We start from the raw sequence: 17,152 nt of genomic DNA on the forward strand, positions 1-17,152 counted from the left end.
CACAAAATAGGAAAAATGACAAAAATAAAACATTGCAAACATAGTCCCCCTGCACACCCTATGTGGGGGGCTGTGCCCCCCACACCCCTGCTACTTAAATATACTAACTGCAAGATCACACTACAGTGGGGAAAAGGATATATTTCCTTATCCCCACTGTACTGTGCTTCAGTGAATCGTTTTTTGCTAAAGTGCACTTTGGCTGAAGTGCACCTTCGCGGAAGTGGGCTCATCCTTCTGTTTGTCGATAAACTGTGTTTTTGCCAAACAGAAGTAGACCCATATATAATATATATATTTTTTTGCATCAGCAAATTGCACCCTGGACAAGACAGCACCCAGAGTGATTGCCCTGTTAAACCTGGCATGTTACACTACTGTGCTTCAGCATATTTTGCCCTACAAGTGCTGAACTATTGGGCTCATGTAACACACTTTCAGAGAGACTTGACTAAAGAGCTCTCCATATTTCTCTCTGGTAATATGCCTGCAGATGTTCAGAAAGCCATGAACTTCCAGCTCAGTACCCTTCAGTCTATATCAGACATTACCATGTGACTGCTATTTAACACAGCTGATGGTGCAGCTAGGACAGCAGGCACTAGCATTACTATGCACTGACATGCCTGGATGTGCCTTTGTGACTTTGCAGAAGGCTTTAAGATGTCTTTCATTAATGCTACATTTGATGGTTCCACACTTTTTGAGTCAAAGGTAAAGGACATGCTATCCAGGAGTTAACAAGATGGCAAAACTCTCTGAAGTGGGAATTCATTTTTCCAGCCCACAAATTACCTTCTGTATGAATTAGAGGGATGGAAAGAAGATGTGGTTCTGTAAATCACAAGGTTATTATCAGAACACTCCTGGGGACAGCCCTTCTTGTGGGGAAGGACCAGGTTATTCTAATATTTATTTATTATTTATTTTACATTTGTTTACCGGGATAGTCCGACTGGATACATGTCCATTTTCAGCGGAGGCCCGGGGAGAAAAGCTCCACATAGACAGACTTACATAGATTACACAGAAGTTAGGAAACAATTATAAAAACAAATTGATTATATACAATGGGTTATAGTGTTCCCTAGTAGGGGCTCACAATTCTCATGGACAGACCATTAAAAGTAAGAGACATCAGATTGAAAGCAGAGCTTGGTGATGTAGTTACAAGTTATGATAATTGCAGAAAATGCTTTTAGTTTATAACTTAATCAGGGTTGGTACATGGGCATAGCCAATTCACTTTGAGATACTGTTTGAGGTTTTTTTTGAAGAGATTTTTGGAGGATTGTAGGATTATATAGTTTGGCAATGAATTCCAGGTTTTGCCAATGAAGTTGGCAAACAGGGATTCACCAGCAGAGTTATTAGCTTTTTGGGTATGGACCAGTAGTTTATCGGCTGACTGTAGGAATTTTAGGTTGCTATATGGCTTAATAATATTTTTAAGTGAGGGGGTATCCTCAGGGTGGTACAAAATTTTGTGTGCTATTAAGAGTTGATTGAATTGAATTAAGCTGGGCAGTTCTCGCCACTCTAGTTGTTAAGGTTCTGGCAGTGGTGGGTTCTATAGGTGGAGTCAGTGGTGAATCTGGCAATATGATTGTAGCTATGGGACAGCTTACCTAGTTCAGATTTGTTGAGGTTTGAAAGTACAGGCGAGGCATATAAAAGAGTAGAGAGTAGGTGTGATCTGGCGAGTGCAGTCCTAGCCAGTGGGGGTAAAATTGTCTTGCTTCTATACAGTGATCCAAGCTTCTTATTGATGGTCTGTATGGTTTTGTTGACCTGTAGGTCAAATTTGAGATTATTGTCTATGATAACCCCTAGCAGTTTGGTGTGATTATCTGGGGAAATAGTGGTACCTTTGTTAGATGTGACAGAGAATGAAAGTGTGGTGGATCTACTAGTGGGAGAGAAGAGTAGATGTTTAGTTTTATTGGGGTTCAGAAGTAGGCATTGGTTGGTGAGCCAGTTCTTGATAGTGTTAAATGTATTTTGGGTTAAGATTTGCAAGTTGGATGGGGAGGTGGCTGAGCAGATGAGAGTGGAATCATCTGCATATTGAATGCAGGTGGCATTAGGGATAGCAGTGTGGAGGTTGTTGATAAAAATAGAGAAGAGTAGTGGACCTAGTATGGACCCTTGAGGGACACCAAGTGTGAGAGGTAACTGGCTGGAGAGTTTGCCCTGCCATAGTACCGCCTGCTGTCTACCAGTCAGGTAGGACTGGAACCACTGGATAGCAGGCTTGTTGAGGGAAATAGATTTTAGTGAAAGAATGAGAAGTTCATGGTTGACCATGTCAAAGGCTTCTGATAGGTCAAGAAAGAGGGCAGAGGTTAGCCTATTGTCATTCCTGTTTTTGGTTTATAGCAGTAGTAAAGGAAAGGAAGGCTGAGGTAGTGCTGTGGTATGGCCTGAAACCATGCTGGTGGGAGTCTGATAGTAAGTTATTCTGTGAAAGGTATTACATTAGTTGCTTGTGTACACATTTCTCCATTATTTTAGCTAGTGGGGAAATAATGGCAATGGGTCTATAGTTGGATATGTCTGAGGAGCTACCACCTTTATGGAGTGGGATGACGTGAGATATTTTCCAGAGGGAGGGGATAGCATTTTCGGATAAGGTTCTTTTGATGAGGATAGATATGGGATATGCAATGGCATCTGCAGCTGTTTGTAGGTACTCTACAGGGAGGAGGTCAGCAGCGAGGGTGTTAGGTTTTAGTTTTTTTAGAAGCGTTTTGATAAAACTAGTGGATATTGGTTGGAAGCTAAATTCCGGGTGATTATTAGGTAGATTAGGCATGTGGTTTAAGTTAGAGGGGGTTAGTTGATTTGCTAGGGATTGGATTGTTTCAGTGAAAAAGTTATTACAGGCACTAGCTATGGTCTGTGGGGAACTATGGGTGTAGTTAGCCTGGGTTAGGGTGGTGGAGTGACTTGGACAAAGTAGTTGATTTAAGCCTGCCCAGAGCTTTTGAGGGTTGTTGTGGTGTTTTTATAGTAGATTTTGGTAGAAGCTTTTTTTATCCAGTAAAATAGATTTTTTGTGTCATTCCTGAGTTGACAATATTTTAGATGGTCAAGTGGGGCTTTGGTTGTTCTCCAGCTGGCCCAGGCTCTGTTTCTAGTTTTGATTTTAGCTTTGGTATCTTTTGTGAGCCATGGTGCTGTATTTGATCTAGTTTTTATTGTACGTGCTGGAGCATGGGAATCAAGGATATTTAGGAATTTAGTGTTAAAGTGATCTATGGCCTTCTCTAATGTTAGATATTTTAGTTTTGACCAGTCAACTGTTTTTAATTCATTTTGGAATATAGCAGCATCAAAGTTTTTCCTGTTTCTAAATGTTTTATATTTGGGCTGGTGAGGGTTTCCTGCCTTTTGTTTTATGATATAGGTTAGACAATGATCACTGAGGTCATCAGGGGGAGTACCAGCTGTGTACAGTTGGGGTTGGTTATTAACTAGGATCCAGTCTAGGATACTTTCCTTGTTGGTTGGTTTGTTTATCCTAGTGGGAGAGGTTATGGTCTGTTTAAACCCAGATAAGTTTATATGAGTGAGGGGGGGGGGGTTGGAGGAGCAGGGGTGCCAGTCGGTGTTAAAATCACCAAGAACTATGGTTTCTTGGGGATAGGTAGTGGATAACCAGTAAAGGAGATCTTCTAAGGTATTTAGGTTGTTGCCTGGTGGAATATATGCACAGACGATGTTCAAGTTTTTGTTTTGGTTAATCTGTAGCTTGGTTGTGAGGAGTTCTGCGTTATTGAATTGGGGAGGTTGACTGGTGTCTCTATTAACGGTTATAGTATTTTTGTAAAGGACTGCTATCCCACCTCCTTTCCTTGTAGCATGGTCTAATCAGTGAATATTGTATCCTGGAGGTAGTATCTCATTGTCAGTAGTACTGGGTTTTAGCCAGGTTTCCGTAAGACACATAATGTCTGGGGAGTGGGTTGCTAGTAGGGTGTGTAGGTTGGGAATCTTATTGTTAATACTTCTAATATTTAGGTAAAATGCTAGGAGGGAACTAGTGGGAGTATTCATGGGTAGTTTGACTGTGGGGGTTGTGGTAGGGGAGTGGAGGTTATTGGGTGTGGGTGGGCCAGGGTTTGTATGAATGTCTCCATGTGTTATAAGGCTATAGTCACAGGATATTCTGAGCTTTAGGAGTTTGTTTATAAGCTTTATATAGTCTTTGTCTTTAGGATTATGTTTTGTGGCTGTACAGGCGTGGTGTTTTATAGAGGGTGGTATATTCGGTGTGCTGGGGAAGCTAAAGTGTTTGGTGTTATATGTGAAGTCGTGGGTGTCTGACCATTTGGGTAGTGAATACCATGGTCAAGTGTTTGTTCGTAGGCAGTGAGATGGTACAATAGAAACAGTATAGGCATTTGGGTAATTAATATTTTTTTGCTTGTTTGCATTTTGATAGGGGGTGGGCCAAATTTGATGGCTGACTGTGCTAACAGGGTGTGGAAGAATGAGAGAGAAGGAAATGGGTTAAGGGGGCAGGGTTGCTCAATGATGTGTGAGGTGCTGATTAGTACTTAGCAGGAGGGGAGTAGCAAGGGAGTAGCAAAGTCTGGTTTAAATTTAGCACTAGTGGGGGCGTGTGGAATTTGGGGGCAGGGAGGGGAGCAGGGCTAACACTAACTCTGAGAGTTACCTTGGGTTTTTGGTTTGGTTTGTATGATTGTATGTAAGCAATGTTTTTGGCTGTATTCTTTTTTAATTTTACACCAATTTTCAGGCTAATTTTAATTGGATCCTAGGGGTAAACTAGCAAATGTAGTCAATAAGGAGGGAGCGAAATTACTTTACAGAATTAAAAAGCAAATGCTTGGGACTGGAACACTGTGTGAGTGTAAGGCTGATTCAAAGTAGTATAGCCCAATCTAGTGGCATTTGGCTAGATCCCTTCACTGTTGTTGTGCATACACCATTAAGCCTCAACAGTTTACAAAAACTAAATTGTAGTTCACCTATTGCAATTGAAAAGCTGGAAGGAGTCAGGTTCTTGCTTCCCAGAGGTTTTACTTAGTTAAGATAGCCAGCTTCAGTGGAGAAGGTAGACATTGCTTTATGCAGTGAATCCCAGCAGGAGGGAGGGAGGGAGGGGGGGGGTCACTCAGGGAAAGAAACCCGTGCAAACTGAAAAATAAAGGTAAATAAGGCAGAATTAGTGCAAGGGTTACAAGAATGTGAAGTGGAGAGCATGCAAGGAATCGAGCTGGAGAGTAAAATTAATTATATTGCATACATTATAATTAAAATTGATTATAGTGCATACAGTATCAGCTCTGTAAAACCACAGACTAACAGTAGTTACATACAGTCTCTGAAGTCCAGTGATAGCTGTATACTTCAGTGAATACAAACAGGATATAATGCACAAAGCAAAGTATTTTACTAGGACAATAATTCTAGAGATATGTTATTCAGTATGAACTAACAGTAGCATGAACTGCGTTCACTTAGCCTTCTATAAAAGCAATTATAAAGTCCAGCCTGTAAGTCTTCTAAGTACATTAGCATGCCATAGGAATGCTTACAAATGTAATCAGAACATGAATGACCTCTGCAAAACAGTTAGCAGGATGCCTGTCAGATATTAAACAATTAAAGCTCTACCTTCATAAAACAAGATAAAAAAACAAACAGTTTCTAAGTTAGAACATTAGCTAGCTCTCAAAACATATAGGAGTTCTGAACAGCAGTTACAGCTTAGCACCATCAAATACCTCAGTAGTTAACAGTAATAACCAAATAAATCAGCAGCTAACATAATAAGAGGACAGTAATGCAAAGTAACTTACTTGCTGTGCAGGCACAACAAACAGAGGGGTAGGGAAGGTACAACAGCTATAGGATGAAATGAATGTGAGTCAGGAAGTAGAGAGTTTGATTAAAGATGGCACCCTAGGAGGGGGCTGACTAATGAAGAAAATCAAGGGATGGGGGTGGGAGTGGCAGATAGGGACAATGGAGAAGGGAGCAGTCAGGACAGGATTAACCAGGAAATTATGGATCCCTCCCCCACAGGGAGAAGGGCTAAAAAACTGTCAGTGTAAGGTGAGGACTGACTCTGAGAGTTACCTTGGGCTTTTGGTTTGGTTTGTATGATTGTATGTAAGCAATGTTTTTGACTGTACTTTAATTTGTTTTGTTCTTTTTTAATTTTACACCAATTTTCAGGCTAATTTTAATTGGATCCTAGGGGTAAACTAGCAAATGTAGTCAATAAGGAGGGAGCGAAATTACTTTACCAAATTAAAAAGTAAATGTTTGGGACTGGAACACTGTGTGAGTGTAAGGCTGATTCAAAGTAGTATAGCCCAATCTAGTGGCAGTCGGCTACATCCCTTCACTGTTGTTGTTCATACACCATTAAGTCTCTCTTGAAAGACGTGGGAGTCCCCAGATATTATAGAACTAATCCCTCGGAGGCCTAACAAATTTATAACGTCACCTCAAGACAAGGCTTTCCTTACCAAAGGAGTACCTGTTGATGCTGTGGTGGTGGCAGCTGCCACCAAAAAGGAGTTATTGGAGACCTCCACATCTGTTCATCCTCCTAATAGGGATTCTAGGATCATGGACAGATATGGAAAGCGCATGTTTAGTTCAGCAGCCTTTACTCTTCGATTGCTGAACTACCTTACACATTTTACTAGACTACACAGAGATCCCCTTAAGGAGTTGGTAGATACTCTACAGGGTGCGGTAGCTGCGGGGGTCCCATACAAGGTAACCTCCCAGCTTGCTACCCTAAATTCCCTTATAAACTCTTCCATGCGTCTGATTTCATATGCAGCTGATGGAAAGAGTAGGGCAGGACGTACAAGAATTTCTCTTAGGAGACACTCCTGGATGCACTTATGTTCCTTTGCGGATCCCTACAAATCATCCTTTGTGAACACCCCCTTTGATGGTTCATCACTTTTTGGACCCAAAGTGAAGGAAACGCTTACCAGGTGTGAGCAAAATGGAAAGACTCTGTCTGCTGTAAAAGTACATTTTTCCACCCCTACCAGACCTTATCCTAAAGGTCGAAAGAGTGGGAAAATGTGTAAAACCCAAGGAGCTTTCTTTGACACACGTGGTGAAACCCCCTCTAGAGGCAGAGGAGGGGGCAATAATGGATGCCGCCGTCCATGCGGCAGACGGGGCCCGCAAAATCAGGGTGACAGGGATCAGTTCTTTGGAAATCCCTACCAATGCTCCTGAAAGGAGGCCTGTCTGTCCATCTCTGGAGGCAGTCGGGGGACATTTATCTTTGACCCAGACACCTGGCTAAAAGTCACAAAAGATCATTGGGTACAAAGCATAATAGCCAGAGGATACACCATCACCTTTGCTACCCCTCCACCCCTTGGGAAGAAAATCCCAGACGTCCCACCCAGTCACAGGGAAAAGTCAACCATAGAGATTGCAAGGTTGCTAGAAAAAAAGAGTCATCCAACCAGTGCCAGCAGACCAGAGAGGATCCGGAACTTACTCAAGGTTCTTTTTAGTTCCAAAGAAAACAGGGGACTGGAGACTCATTTTGGATCTCAGCAGATTGAAGAAATCTGTCAAAAAAACAAAAGTTTCAAATGGTCATGCTACAGTATATACATCCCTTTCTAGGGAAAGACAATTGGATGTGCTCAATAAATCTCCAGGATGCGTACTACCATATAAAGATGGCCAGACCATCCAGGGATCATCTGCGCTTTCGGCTGGGAGCCATTCACTTTCAGTTTCGAGCTCTGCCCCTTGGTCTCACTATAGCCCCCAGAGTGTTCACCAAATGCATGGCAGTAGTCACGGCTCACCTGAGACAGTTAGGATTCCAAGTTTTTCCATATTTAGATGACTGGCTCTTCACCGCCACTACCAAGCATCAACTAATACAAGCAAAGGATAAGACCTTAGATCTTTGCAATCAATTGGGGATTACTGTAAACTGGGACAAATCTGCTTTACAGCCATCCAGATGTACCGTTTTTATAGGAGCAGATCTCAACACAGTTTCATGACTGTAAAACTTCCAACGGAAAGAGTGGTGAGCCTTCGACAACAAGTTCTGGACCTCATTCCCACACAGAGAGCCCCAGCTTCAGTAGTGCTCAGATTCCATTAGGCTGAATGTATATGCAGATTTTGCAATGGCTCATATTCACACAATGGTCCTATCAAGAACTTCCAGTGTCTCATCCCATTATAAGAAAATCATGCAAGAGGGACCTTCTTTGGTGGCTGACCTCTCCTCAAGTGACAATAGGTCATCCCTTTGTTCTACCACCCCCTGTTGCCACTGTATCCACGGACGCCTCCTTGATAGGGTGGGGGGGGGGGCATTTTCAGGGAAGGACAGCCCATGGCACATGGGAGAATCACAAGGCTCCACTGCATATCAATGTCCTAGAGAGGAAAGCGGTACTTCTAGCATTGCAGTCATTTCAAATCTTTCTCCCTCTAGGGACTATTGCAGTACAGATGGACACCATGTCAGTGATCTGGTACATACATAAACAAGGAGGAACCAGATCATACTCCTTATGTTGAGAGGCCCCTGAGAGTATGGCAGTGGGCAATATCCACCCAGCGCTTTCTGATAGCAACCCACATCCCGGGGAGGTCCAGTGTTATAGCGGACAAGTTGAACAGAGCAATTGTGTTGCCTCACGAATGGTCCCTGAAGGAAGAAGTAGCGAAAAGGATATTCCGCAGATGGGGCCAGCTTTACTGTGATCTTTTTACAACCCCCCCCCCCTCCAACACCAAATGCAGCAACTACTTTGCCCTGATCCTCAACCCGGAGGATACCCCAAGGGATGCACTTGTACTCAGTTGGCCCCCGGGACTTCTTTATGCCTTTCCCCCATTTCCTGTGATACCCAAATTCCTATAGAAAGCCAGAACTCTGGGAAGGACCATTATTCTAATAGCCCCTTACTGGCCTCATCAAATTTGGTTCCCCTTTCTTCAGCCTCATGTGGAAGAACCATGGATTCTGGACCCATTTCCAGATTTTTTGATGCATTCATCAGGGGCTCTTCATCCTGCACTTCATACCCTAAAGTTGATAGCTTAGCTGCTCCAGTTTCATAAATAGCCAGGTTCCACAATCTGTCACCTGCAGCATAGAACATCCTAATGTCTTCTCATAAATCTTCTACCAGGAAACTATACCTTAGCAAGTGGAAAAGATTTTCCATATGGGCATCACAAAACAATGTTGTCCCATATATGGCTTCGATTTCATCCATTTTGGAGTTTCTGACTAAACTGTTTCATGAAGGATCGGCTGTGGCAACCCTTAGGGTTCAATTGGCAGCAATTTCTAATTTTCATATTGGCGATCAAAAAACCCACATCGTGTCACACAGACTTTCTAAAGCCTTTCTTAAAGGTACTCTTCACTTGAGACCACCTATTAGAACCCCAGCTGCTCCATGGAATCTGAATTTTGTGCTCTCATGGATCATTTTACCCCCCCTTTGAACCTGCATCATCCTGTGATATGAAATATCTATCATGGAAGACCATTTTCCTAGTAGCTATGACTTCGGCTCGAAGAATCCCAGAATTATATGCCTTGTTCATCAAAGCCCCATACTTGATTTTTCATAATGACAGAGTAACGCTGAGAAAAAATTCTTCATTCCTACCTAAGGTCAGTTCTGAAACAAATCTTAACCAAATATACTAACAAAATGGAAATGTTGCACAAACCCGATGTCCATAGGCAACTTCGATTCTATTTAGACAGGACTAAGGACTTCAGAAAGTCGGATCAACTTTTTGAGTCCTTTTCAGATTCAAAGAAGGGTACTCCAGTGATAAAAAATATTTTGTCGAAATGGTTGTCAGATTGCATTTCTTTCACATACAGCTCTACGCACATAGCACTAGATCATAAAGTTAAGGTTCACTCAACCAGGGCAGTTTCCACATTGTCGGCCTTTCTAGCAAGGCTACCTATAGATACCATTTGTGCAGCAGCCATGTAGTCCTCACCTCATACCTTTATCACTCATTACAAATTGGATAGGACCTCCAGGGACGAGCCTCCTTTGGTTCTATGGTTCTGAGGAATGTACTTCCATGAGCCACCCAAGAAAATGGTGCTTGGGACCTTAACCCATCAGTGAGAACGAAAGCGAGATAGAACATCTTCACATAAAGAAGTTATGTACTCACCATAACGTTCCATGTGAGTTGTTCATCTCGCCTTCATTCTTACATCCCACCAACCTCCTACCTTAACGTCTTGAGGGCCAGGAAGTTCAGACAACCTTTAGTGATACTTTGTCCTTATTTATGGTATCCTTATTTCAGTTTCTATGTATTTTAGTTATCAGTATGATTGGTGGGAAACAAAATTTGAGGGAAGCACTATTGCATCATGGGATAGGGAGTAGGCCACGAGCTATTTGAAGACCTCGAGCTTTAGCATCTGGCCGAGTCGGAGCCAAGGATCGGCTCCAAACCCATCAGTGAGAATGAAGGCGAGATGAACAACTCACATGGAATGTTATGATGAGTACATAACTTCTTTTTCTAACATATTAAACTCTACCCATGGAGATCAAAAGGTATTATAGCTCAATGCCAGGAGTTTAAACAAGAGGCCCCACTCCCGCCAAGCTTTCTTCACATTAGAGAATGTGGACATCTGTGGATTTACTGAAACACAGTTTAAAGCTGCAGGGAGCACCCCAGCAGTACAAGGCTTCAGTGTCTTCATTGCATTTAGACTAGCAACTGCACAGAAAGGGACTAAAGGTAGAGGTGTGTGAATGTACATCAATAGCAAGCATACATCTAAATTGGTTAAACAGGGTGATGCACTGCAGTTCTTTCACATCCAGATTACTGTAGACAAAGTCCCATACCGTACCATATCTTTGCAAGCAATAGGTCACCCTCTAAGTCCCATGAAATCCATAGCTCCTACTTAGACCTACTGGTGATATATTCACCATTCAACCAAATGCTATATTCATGTGGACTTTAATTATCCCTCTATAAACTGGGCATCTTACATGACCCGAAATTTGCAGGCACAAATATTCTTAGACTTTGTAAACACAAACAGCCTGGACCAGGTACAAAACGTACTGGACTTGGTACTCACTAATATAAGACAATGATGCCCCCCCCCCCCCCAACTGTTGTGCCCTCTCTGGTAAGGTCAGACTACAAAGCAGTCTTCTTCAAAATAAGAATCAATTCTGCATCTCCAGCAAACTCTGTAACACTTAGAAATTACTCCAAGGCAAACTATTTTTCATTAAGTGACAACCTGTCAAAATTTTAAGTCTGTCCAAACCAAAATACCATAGCAGCGTATGCGGAATTATTCACACAGGATCTGTTGAACCATGCCATTGACTGCATAGAAACTGCTATGCCTACCAGGAGTAAACCCAAAATAACTCAAAAAACAAATCATCCTGGTGATATCCAAAATTAAGCAGGTTGTACAATGAAGGAACAAAAAGTCATAGCTAAAATTAGGAATGTAACATCAGAAAAGATAAAAACTCTCTCTTCAAACTGAATAGACAACTAGGAGGACTAGTTAAGTCCAATAAAGCAAATTTTGAGGTAAATGTAGTGTCCAAGGCCAAGGACAACCATAAGGCCTTCTTTAGCTATGTCCAAAACCTTAAAGTCTGCTGAACAGTGTGCTGAACTGTTGGTAAATGGAGCCATGTTCACAGAACATAGAGATATAGCAAATCTTCTAGCTGACAAATTCAGTTTCTTACCCTCCTCTCACTCCAAACCATTCCTCAGGAAATACCATCTAACATAATGCTTCCAACTATTAGTAGGGAGCAAATCTTAGATGCACTTTCTAAGGCCAAGAATACAACATCAATGGGCCCCAGTAATACCCCAGGATGCCTCACAAATAGCTTGAAATATGGCCTCTCAGGGCCACTAGTGTTTGTCTTCAAACATCGCGTCAACACAGGCTTCATGCCACATGAACAGAAGACTGCAGTGGTTATCTGTTTGCACAAGGGCAGACCATCAGTGGATCCTGGGAACTACAGACCCATTGGTCTGACTAGTCTCATATGCAAAGCCATGGAAAGAATTATCATGGAAATGATTAGCAGTGACATAAAAGGACCTTCAGACACTGGACCCAACCCAGTTTGGCTTTTGTCACAGGCAGGTCATGGATACTCAACCTGGTGGACTTCTTTGAGCAAGTCACCAAGACAATAGATGAGGATAAAATGGTACATATTACCTACCTTGAACTAGCTAAGGCATATGACACAATACCCCACTCAGGCATTGTAAACAAACTTATGGAATTAGGTGTAAACCCCTGTCTAACTTTGGAAAATGAGGAAGTTAAGACTGTAGAGACCATATTCACAAAGTGGCTGGTTACCAGTGGAGTTCCGCCAGGCTTTGTGTTCGGTCCACTCATCTTTGGCATCTATTTTTTGGATGTCAAGGCCAATGTCAAGGGCCTCTGGCTTACCAAGTCTGCAGATGATTGCAAACTAGGAGTAATCATAGAAACCCCTCAAGTTAATAACATCTTACAGGAAGGTGTAACACAGACAAATGATTGGTGCCAAAGCCACGGCTTAAAACTTAATGCCAAGAAATGCATTATAGTACATTTTGGGATGTTGGCTATCCAGTTAAACTACCTCATTGATAAATAATCCCTGAACATTGACACCCATTGTCAGGGATTTAGGGACTCATGTAGAGAGCAACCTGGCTTTTGGCCAACATATTTTTAAGACTGTAAGAAAATCATTCTGTGTCACTCAACTTATAATTAAGGGCATGACATCTAGGTCCAGGGAAGTCATTCTGTCCTCAGTCCTCATCAGACTTATCACTGAGTATAATTCCCGCTCCGGTATGTACATGACCAGGGACATGCAACAAAGGGAATGTCCACAGAGGTTCTTCACAAAAAGAATACAGAGCATAAACACAATGTCCAAGGCAGATTGCCTCAAAGCCCTATGTCTTTACTCTGTTTCCTACAGACTGCTGAGAGGCGATTTATGCCGGATATACAAGGCATCCTTGGATCCTGTTCTGATGGACCTTTTGTATATCTGCAAAATGAACAGCACTAAAATTACTAGATCTAAGGATTTATACTTTGCCTGCTACTTAAATAGGACATGTTGGAGGGACAGGTGTTTATCACAGAGAATTCCCATCCTGAAGAATAGGCTTCCTATCAATGCAAAGCAGAGCCCTTGGTACAACCTGGACCAATGGATAGGAAACTGGAAATTCACCCTGATCTGACACCTGTGTCTCTGATAGACAGAGGCAGCCATTAAATTATGCCCTAACAAACACCTCTTGAAATTACCTCTCAAGTGCAATAACTTATGGGATACATTTGAGATGCATATCTAGGCTTCTAAAAACCCCAGTGGTCATTATTCACCTATGAATCTATAAGTGATTTCTTTCCCCATTGTATATGTTATTGCAAAATATTCATATTTTACTTGCTCTGGCAGCCATGCACATTTGATATTCTGTTGTTTACTTTTCCTAAAAACTATTAGGTTATGACAAATGAAATGAAAGTGTGATTATTAAGGAATATTTTCTTGAACATTTCTTAATATACAGCAACAAAACGTGGAACAAGAATACTGGCAGAGATATTCTAAATAAGCAGCACTCTGTGAATAAAACAAGAGGTATTTATTGTTAGGTAAGCGCTTTCGCAATGATCTACATTGCTTCTTCAGACACAAAATAAGCAGCACTCGGTGAATAAAACAAGAGGTATTTATTGTTAGGTAAGTGCTTTCACAATGATCCACATTGCTTCTTCAGACACAAAAATGCATTTTTGTCTCTGAAGAAGCAATGTAGATCATTGCAAACGTGCTTACCTAACAATAAATACCTCTTGTTTTATTCACAGAGTGCTGCTTATTTAGAATATCTCTGCCAGTATTCTTGTTCCATGTTTTGTTGCTGTTTATTTGTGCAGTTTTGGTGGAACATTCGCTGCTCTGGGACTTTGGGAGTTTTTGTGTATTTCTAAAGAATGTCTTAAAGCAGTAGAGAGATGTCATTTGAAGTTAAGATGGAACTGAGGCCTGACTGGCCTTTTTTTAATTGACAGGGCTAAATAAGTACAAATCAGTAAATTGAAAATAAATGTGCAACGTTCAGTTCTTTTCAGAGCAAGATAAAAAAAGCTATTAAAAACATAAATATACAATAATGGTGTGATTCCAGTTGTAAAAAGAGTATGTGTTTCTGTTCAAGATGCAGCTGCTCTTTTATCTTTGAGCAGAGTCATAGCTACCAGTTCTGGCACCATGTGCCACTCTCCAGTCTTGGAACCCTCAACTGTTAAGATGAGGAGCGAAAAAGAAAAAAAAGTAATATTCCTTGATTAAAAATACAGTAAACCATTTGCTGCATAAGTACCAAGTGGCTTGCTACATCTAGGCTACTCACGAAGCACTTCATCCTTGACTGTAAATGTACTACCAACACTCATTTCTGAATGCTGTTAATGAACAACTGACCATTCGGCATCTCCAGATCATGCCCCATAACACCTTGCACCCAAGGCAGCTGTCCCTTCATCCCACACTAGTTACACCTCTGCCTTTGATGGTAGGAACCCAGTCTAAGAAGGCTTCATAGATAATATTGCCAGTAATATTCATGAACAATTTCTGAAAAAAAAATGTTGAACTATTTTGGAGATAGTCTATTAAATGTCAAACAGTAGAAATAGCCAAAAGCAGTCAGTAGTCAAGGGACAGAATCTTCGAAAATGGTTAGCAAGTAAGAGGTGAACTGACAAACAGTAGCCAAAAGTGTATCTAGGATGGGGCGAATGTGTTGGGGACACGATCAGCAGAAGCTTATCGCCTGTAGGGTGGTGCCTTCATGTCCATACCAACATTTTTCCAGTAGGTCAAGACTGAAGGAAAGTGCTTGCTTCAATGCTCAGTGTGTAGTTTGTGTAGCAAGCAGTTTGCCACAGTTTTAAAACAGAAGCCTGTTTTTTGATTTGATAGAGTTGAGGGACACTAAATGAGTCAGTTACAGCTCTGACAGTGGCGACACTGCAATCTGAATTAAATATTTTTAAAATAATTTTGTGGAAGTACTTTTAAGAACAATATCTTTTTTCCACATCTGGGACCTAAAGTCCATAGGTTCATAGGTTCATACTAGGCTATCTGCCCTAGGGCAATTATAAGCCTAGCCCGATTCTGTATGGCTTACGCCACCCCTTGATTTGAGTATACTGTGCCCTTTTTAAGGTTTAGTTTAGTGACACGGGAGTAATCCCTGGGACAAACCTACGATCCCCCATCCACTTATCGAGATTCTTCTTGAAGAGATTCAGTGAGGTGCTCTGCCTCACATGAACTGGAATTCTATTCCAGAGCGAAGGGAGCCTCTGGGTTATGAACCTGTCCCTCCAGCAAGTTCTATTTATTTCTGTGCTGAGGTTCAAGTCCCTCGAGCATGTGGCTCTAAGGGATTTAGATTTACTGAGGTGGAGCATGTCCATTAATTCTGGATTTGACATAGCTTTGTATGTCAGGCATAGATTGCCTCGAAGTAGGCGGTATGCAACTGAGGAGAGCTGGAGTTTTTTTAACCGAGCAGCATATGGCATCTGTTTGAGACCCTTAATCCTCTTGGTGAGATACTTTTGGGGTCTTTCTAATTGCTGCAGCTGTCGGGTAAGGTACATCAAAGGGGCATTGTATTCTATGATGGGCCTGATGAGGGATGAATAAAGGGGCACGATTACCTCTCTTGATCTAGATGTGAAACCCTTCGTGATGAGGTGGGCTATGTAGAAGGTCTTTCTAACCACTTTGGCAATGTGGTTTTCAAAGGAGAGATTGCTATCAACTTGGGTCCCCAGGTCCCTAATAATTTTCTCTGTACTTAATGGGTTTCCGCCTATGTGGTAATTTGTGGGCACATTGTTTTTGCCAAAGGGTATGACTGTACATTTTTTGGCATTTAGCTTTAAACCATGGCGCTGGCACCAGTTATCTGTCTCTGTGAGACCTTTTTGAAGGATGTTTGTGTCAGCTGGAGAGTTGATTATGGCGCCCAGTTTGCAGTCGTCTGCGAACTTGGTGAGCCATAGTCCTCCCACGTTTGCCTGTACCTCGGAAAAGTATATACCGAACAAGAGTGGTGCCAGGACAGAATCCTGTGGGACACCACTTGTGACCGGTTTCAAGTCTGACATGGCTCCAGCAACTCTCACTCTGTGGGTTCTGTCTTTGAGCCAGTTTGCGACCCATCTTGTGACATAGGGGTTTATATTTAAGCTGGATAGCTTATCTATGATGCCCGAGTGGGGTATTTTGTCAAATGCCTTTGCAAGGTCCAGATAGGCTGTGTGGACTACCTTCCCTTCATCTATGGCTTTGGTGACTGTTTCAAAGAAGTCAACCAGGTTCAAAAGGTAGGATCTGCCCTTGACAAAGCCGAACTGGGTAGGATCTAGTGTCTGTAGGTCCCCAATGTCTTTGTTTATGAGCTCCATGATGATCCTCTCCATAGCCTTGCAGACTAAGCTAGTCAGGCTTATGGGACGATAGTTTCCAGGGTCCGTAGAGGCTCCACCTTTGTGGAGTGGGACCACTGTTGCTGTACGCCATTCTGTGGGCACATATCCTGTAGTGAGGCTGAGATTGTATAGCTGTTTTATTTGAGGGATTAGTTCCTCTTGTAGTTCATGTAGGACGCAACCTGGGATGCCATCTGGTCCCATGGAAGCAGTGTTTTTTGCTTTGGAGAGGGCAGCCTTCATCTGAGCATCTGAGATATTTGGGAGGCAGCCCTCTGCTGGGATAGATACTTGCTCTTTTGGGGGGGGGGGGAGTTTGCACTGAACCTGACTGCCAGGATATTGGCGATGTCTGTGGGTTCAGTGTATTTTTTGTCGTTTAGAATCAACTCAGAACAAGTCTGGGAGTTGCATCACAGGTTTCTAACATAACTGAAAAAAGCCTTATGATTGTCTTTGGTGTCCTGTGCAATTTTTCTCTCGAAGTTGGCCTTGGAGGATTTTATGAGGGATCGTAATTTTTTGCTAGTACTGATCAGAGATGCCTTCCCTATTAGGGATTTT

Source organism: Protopterus annectens, chromosome 1.part1, assembly GCF_019279795.1.
Source record: "Protopterus annectens isolate FY-2018-M chromosome 1.part1, PAN1.0, whole genome shotgun sequence".
Taxonomy (NCBI): Eukaryota; Metazoa; Chordata; order Ceratodontiformes; family Protopteridae; genus Protopterus; species Protopterus annectens.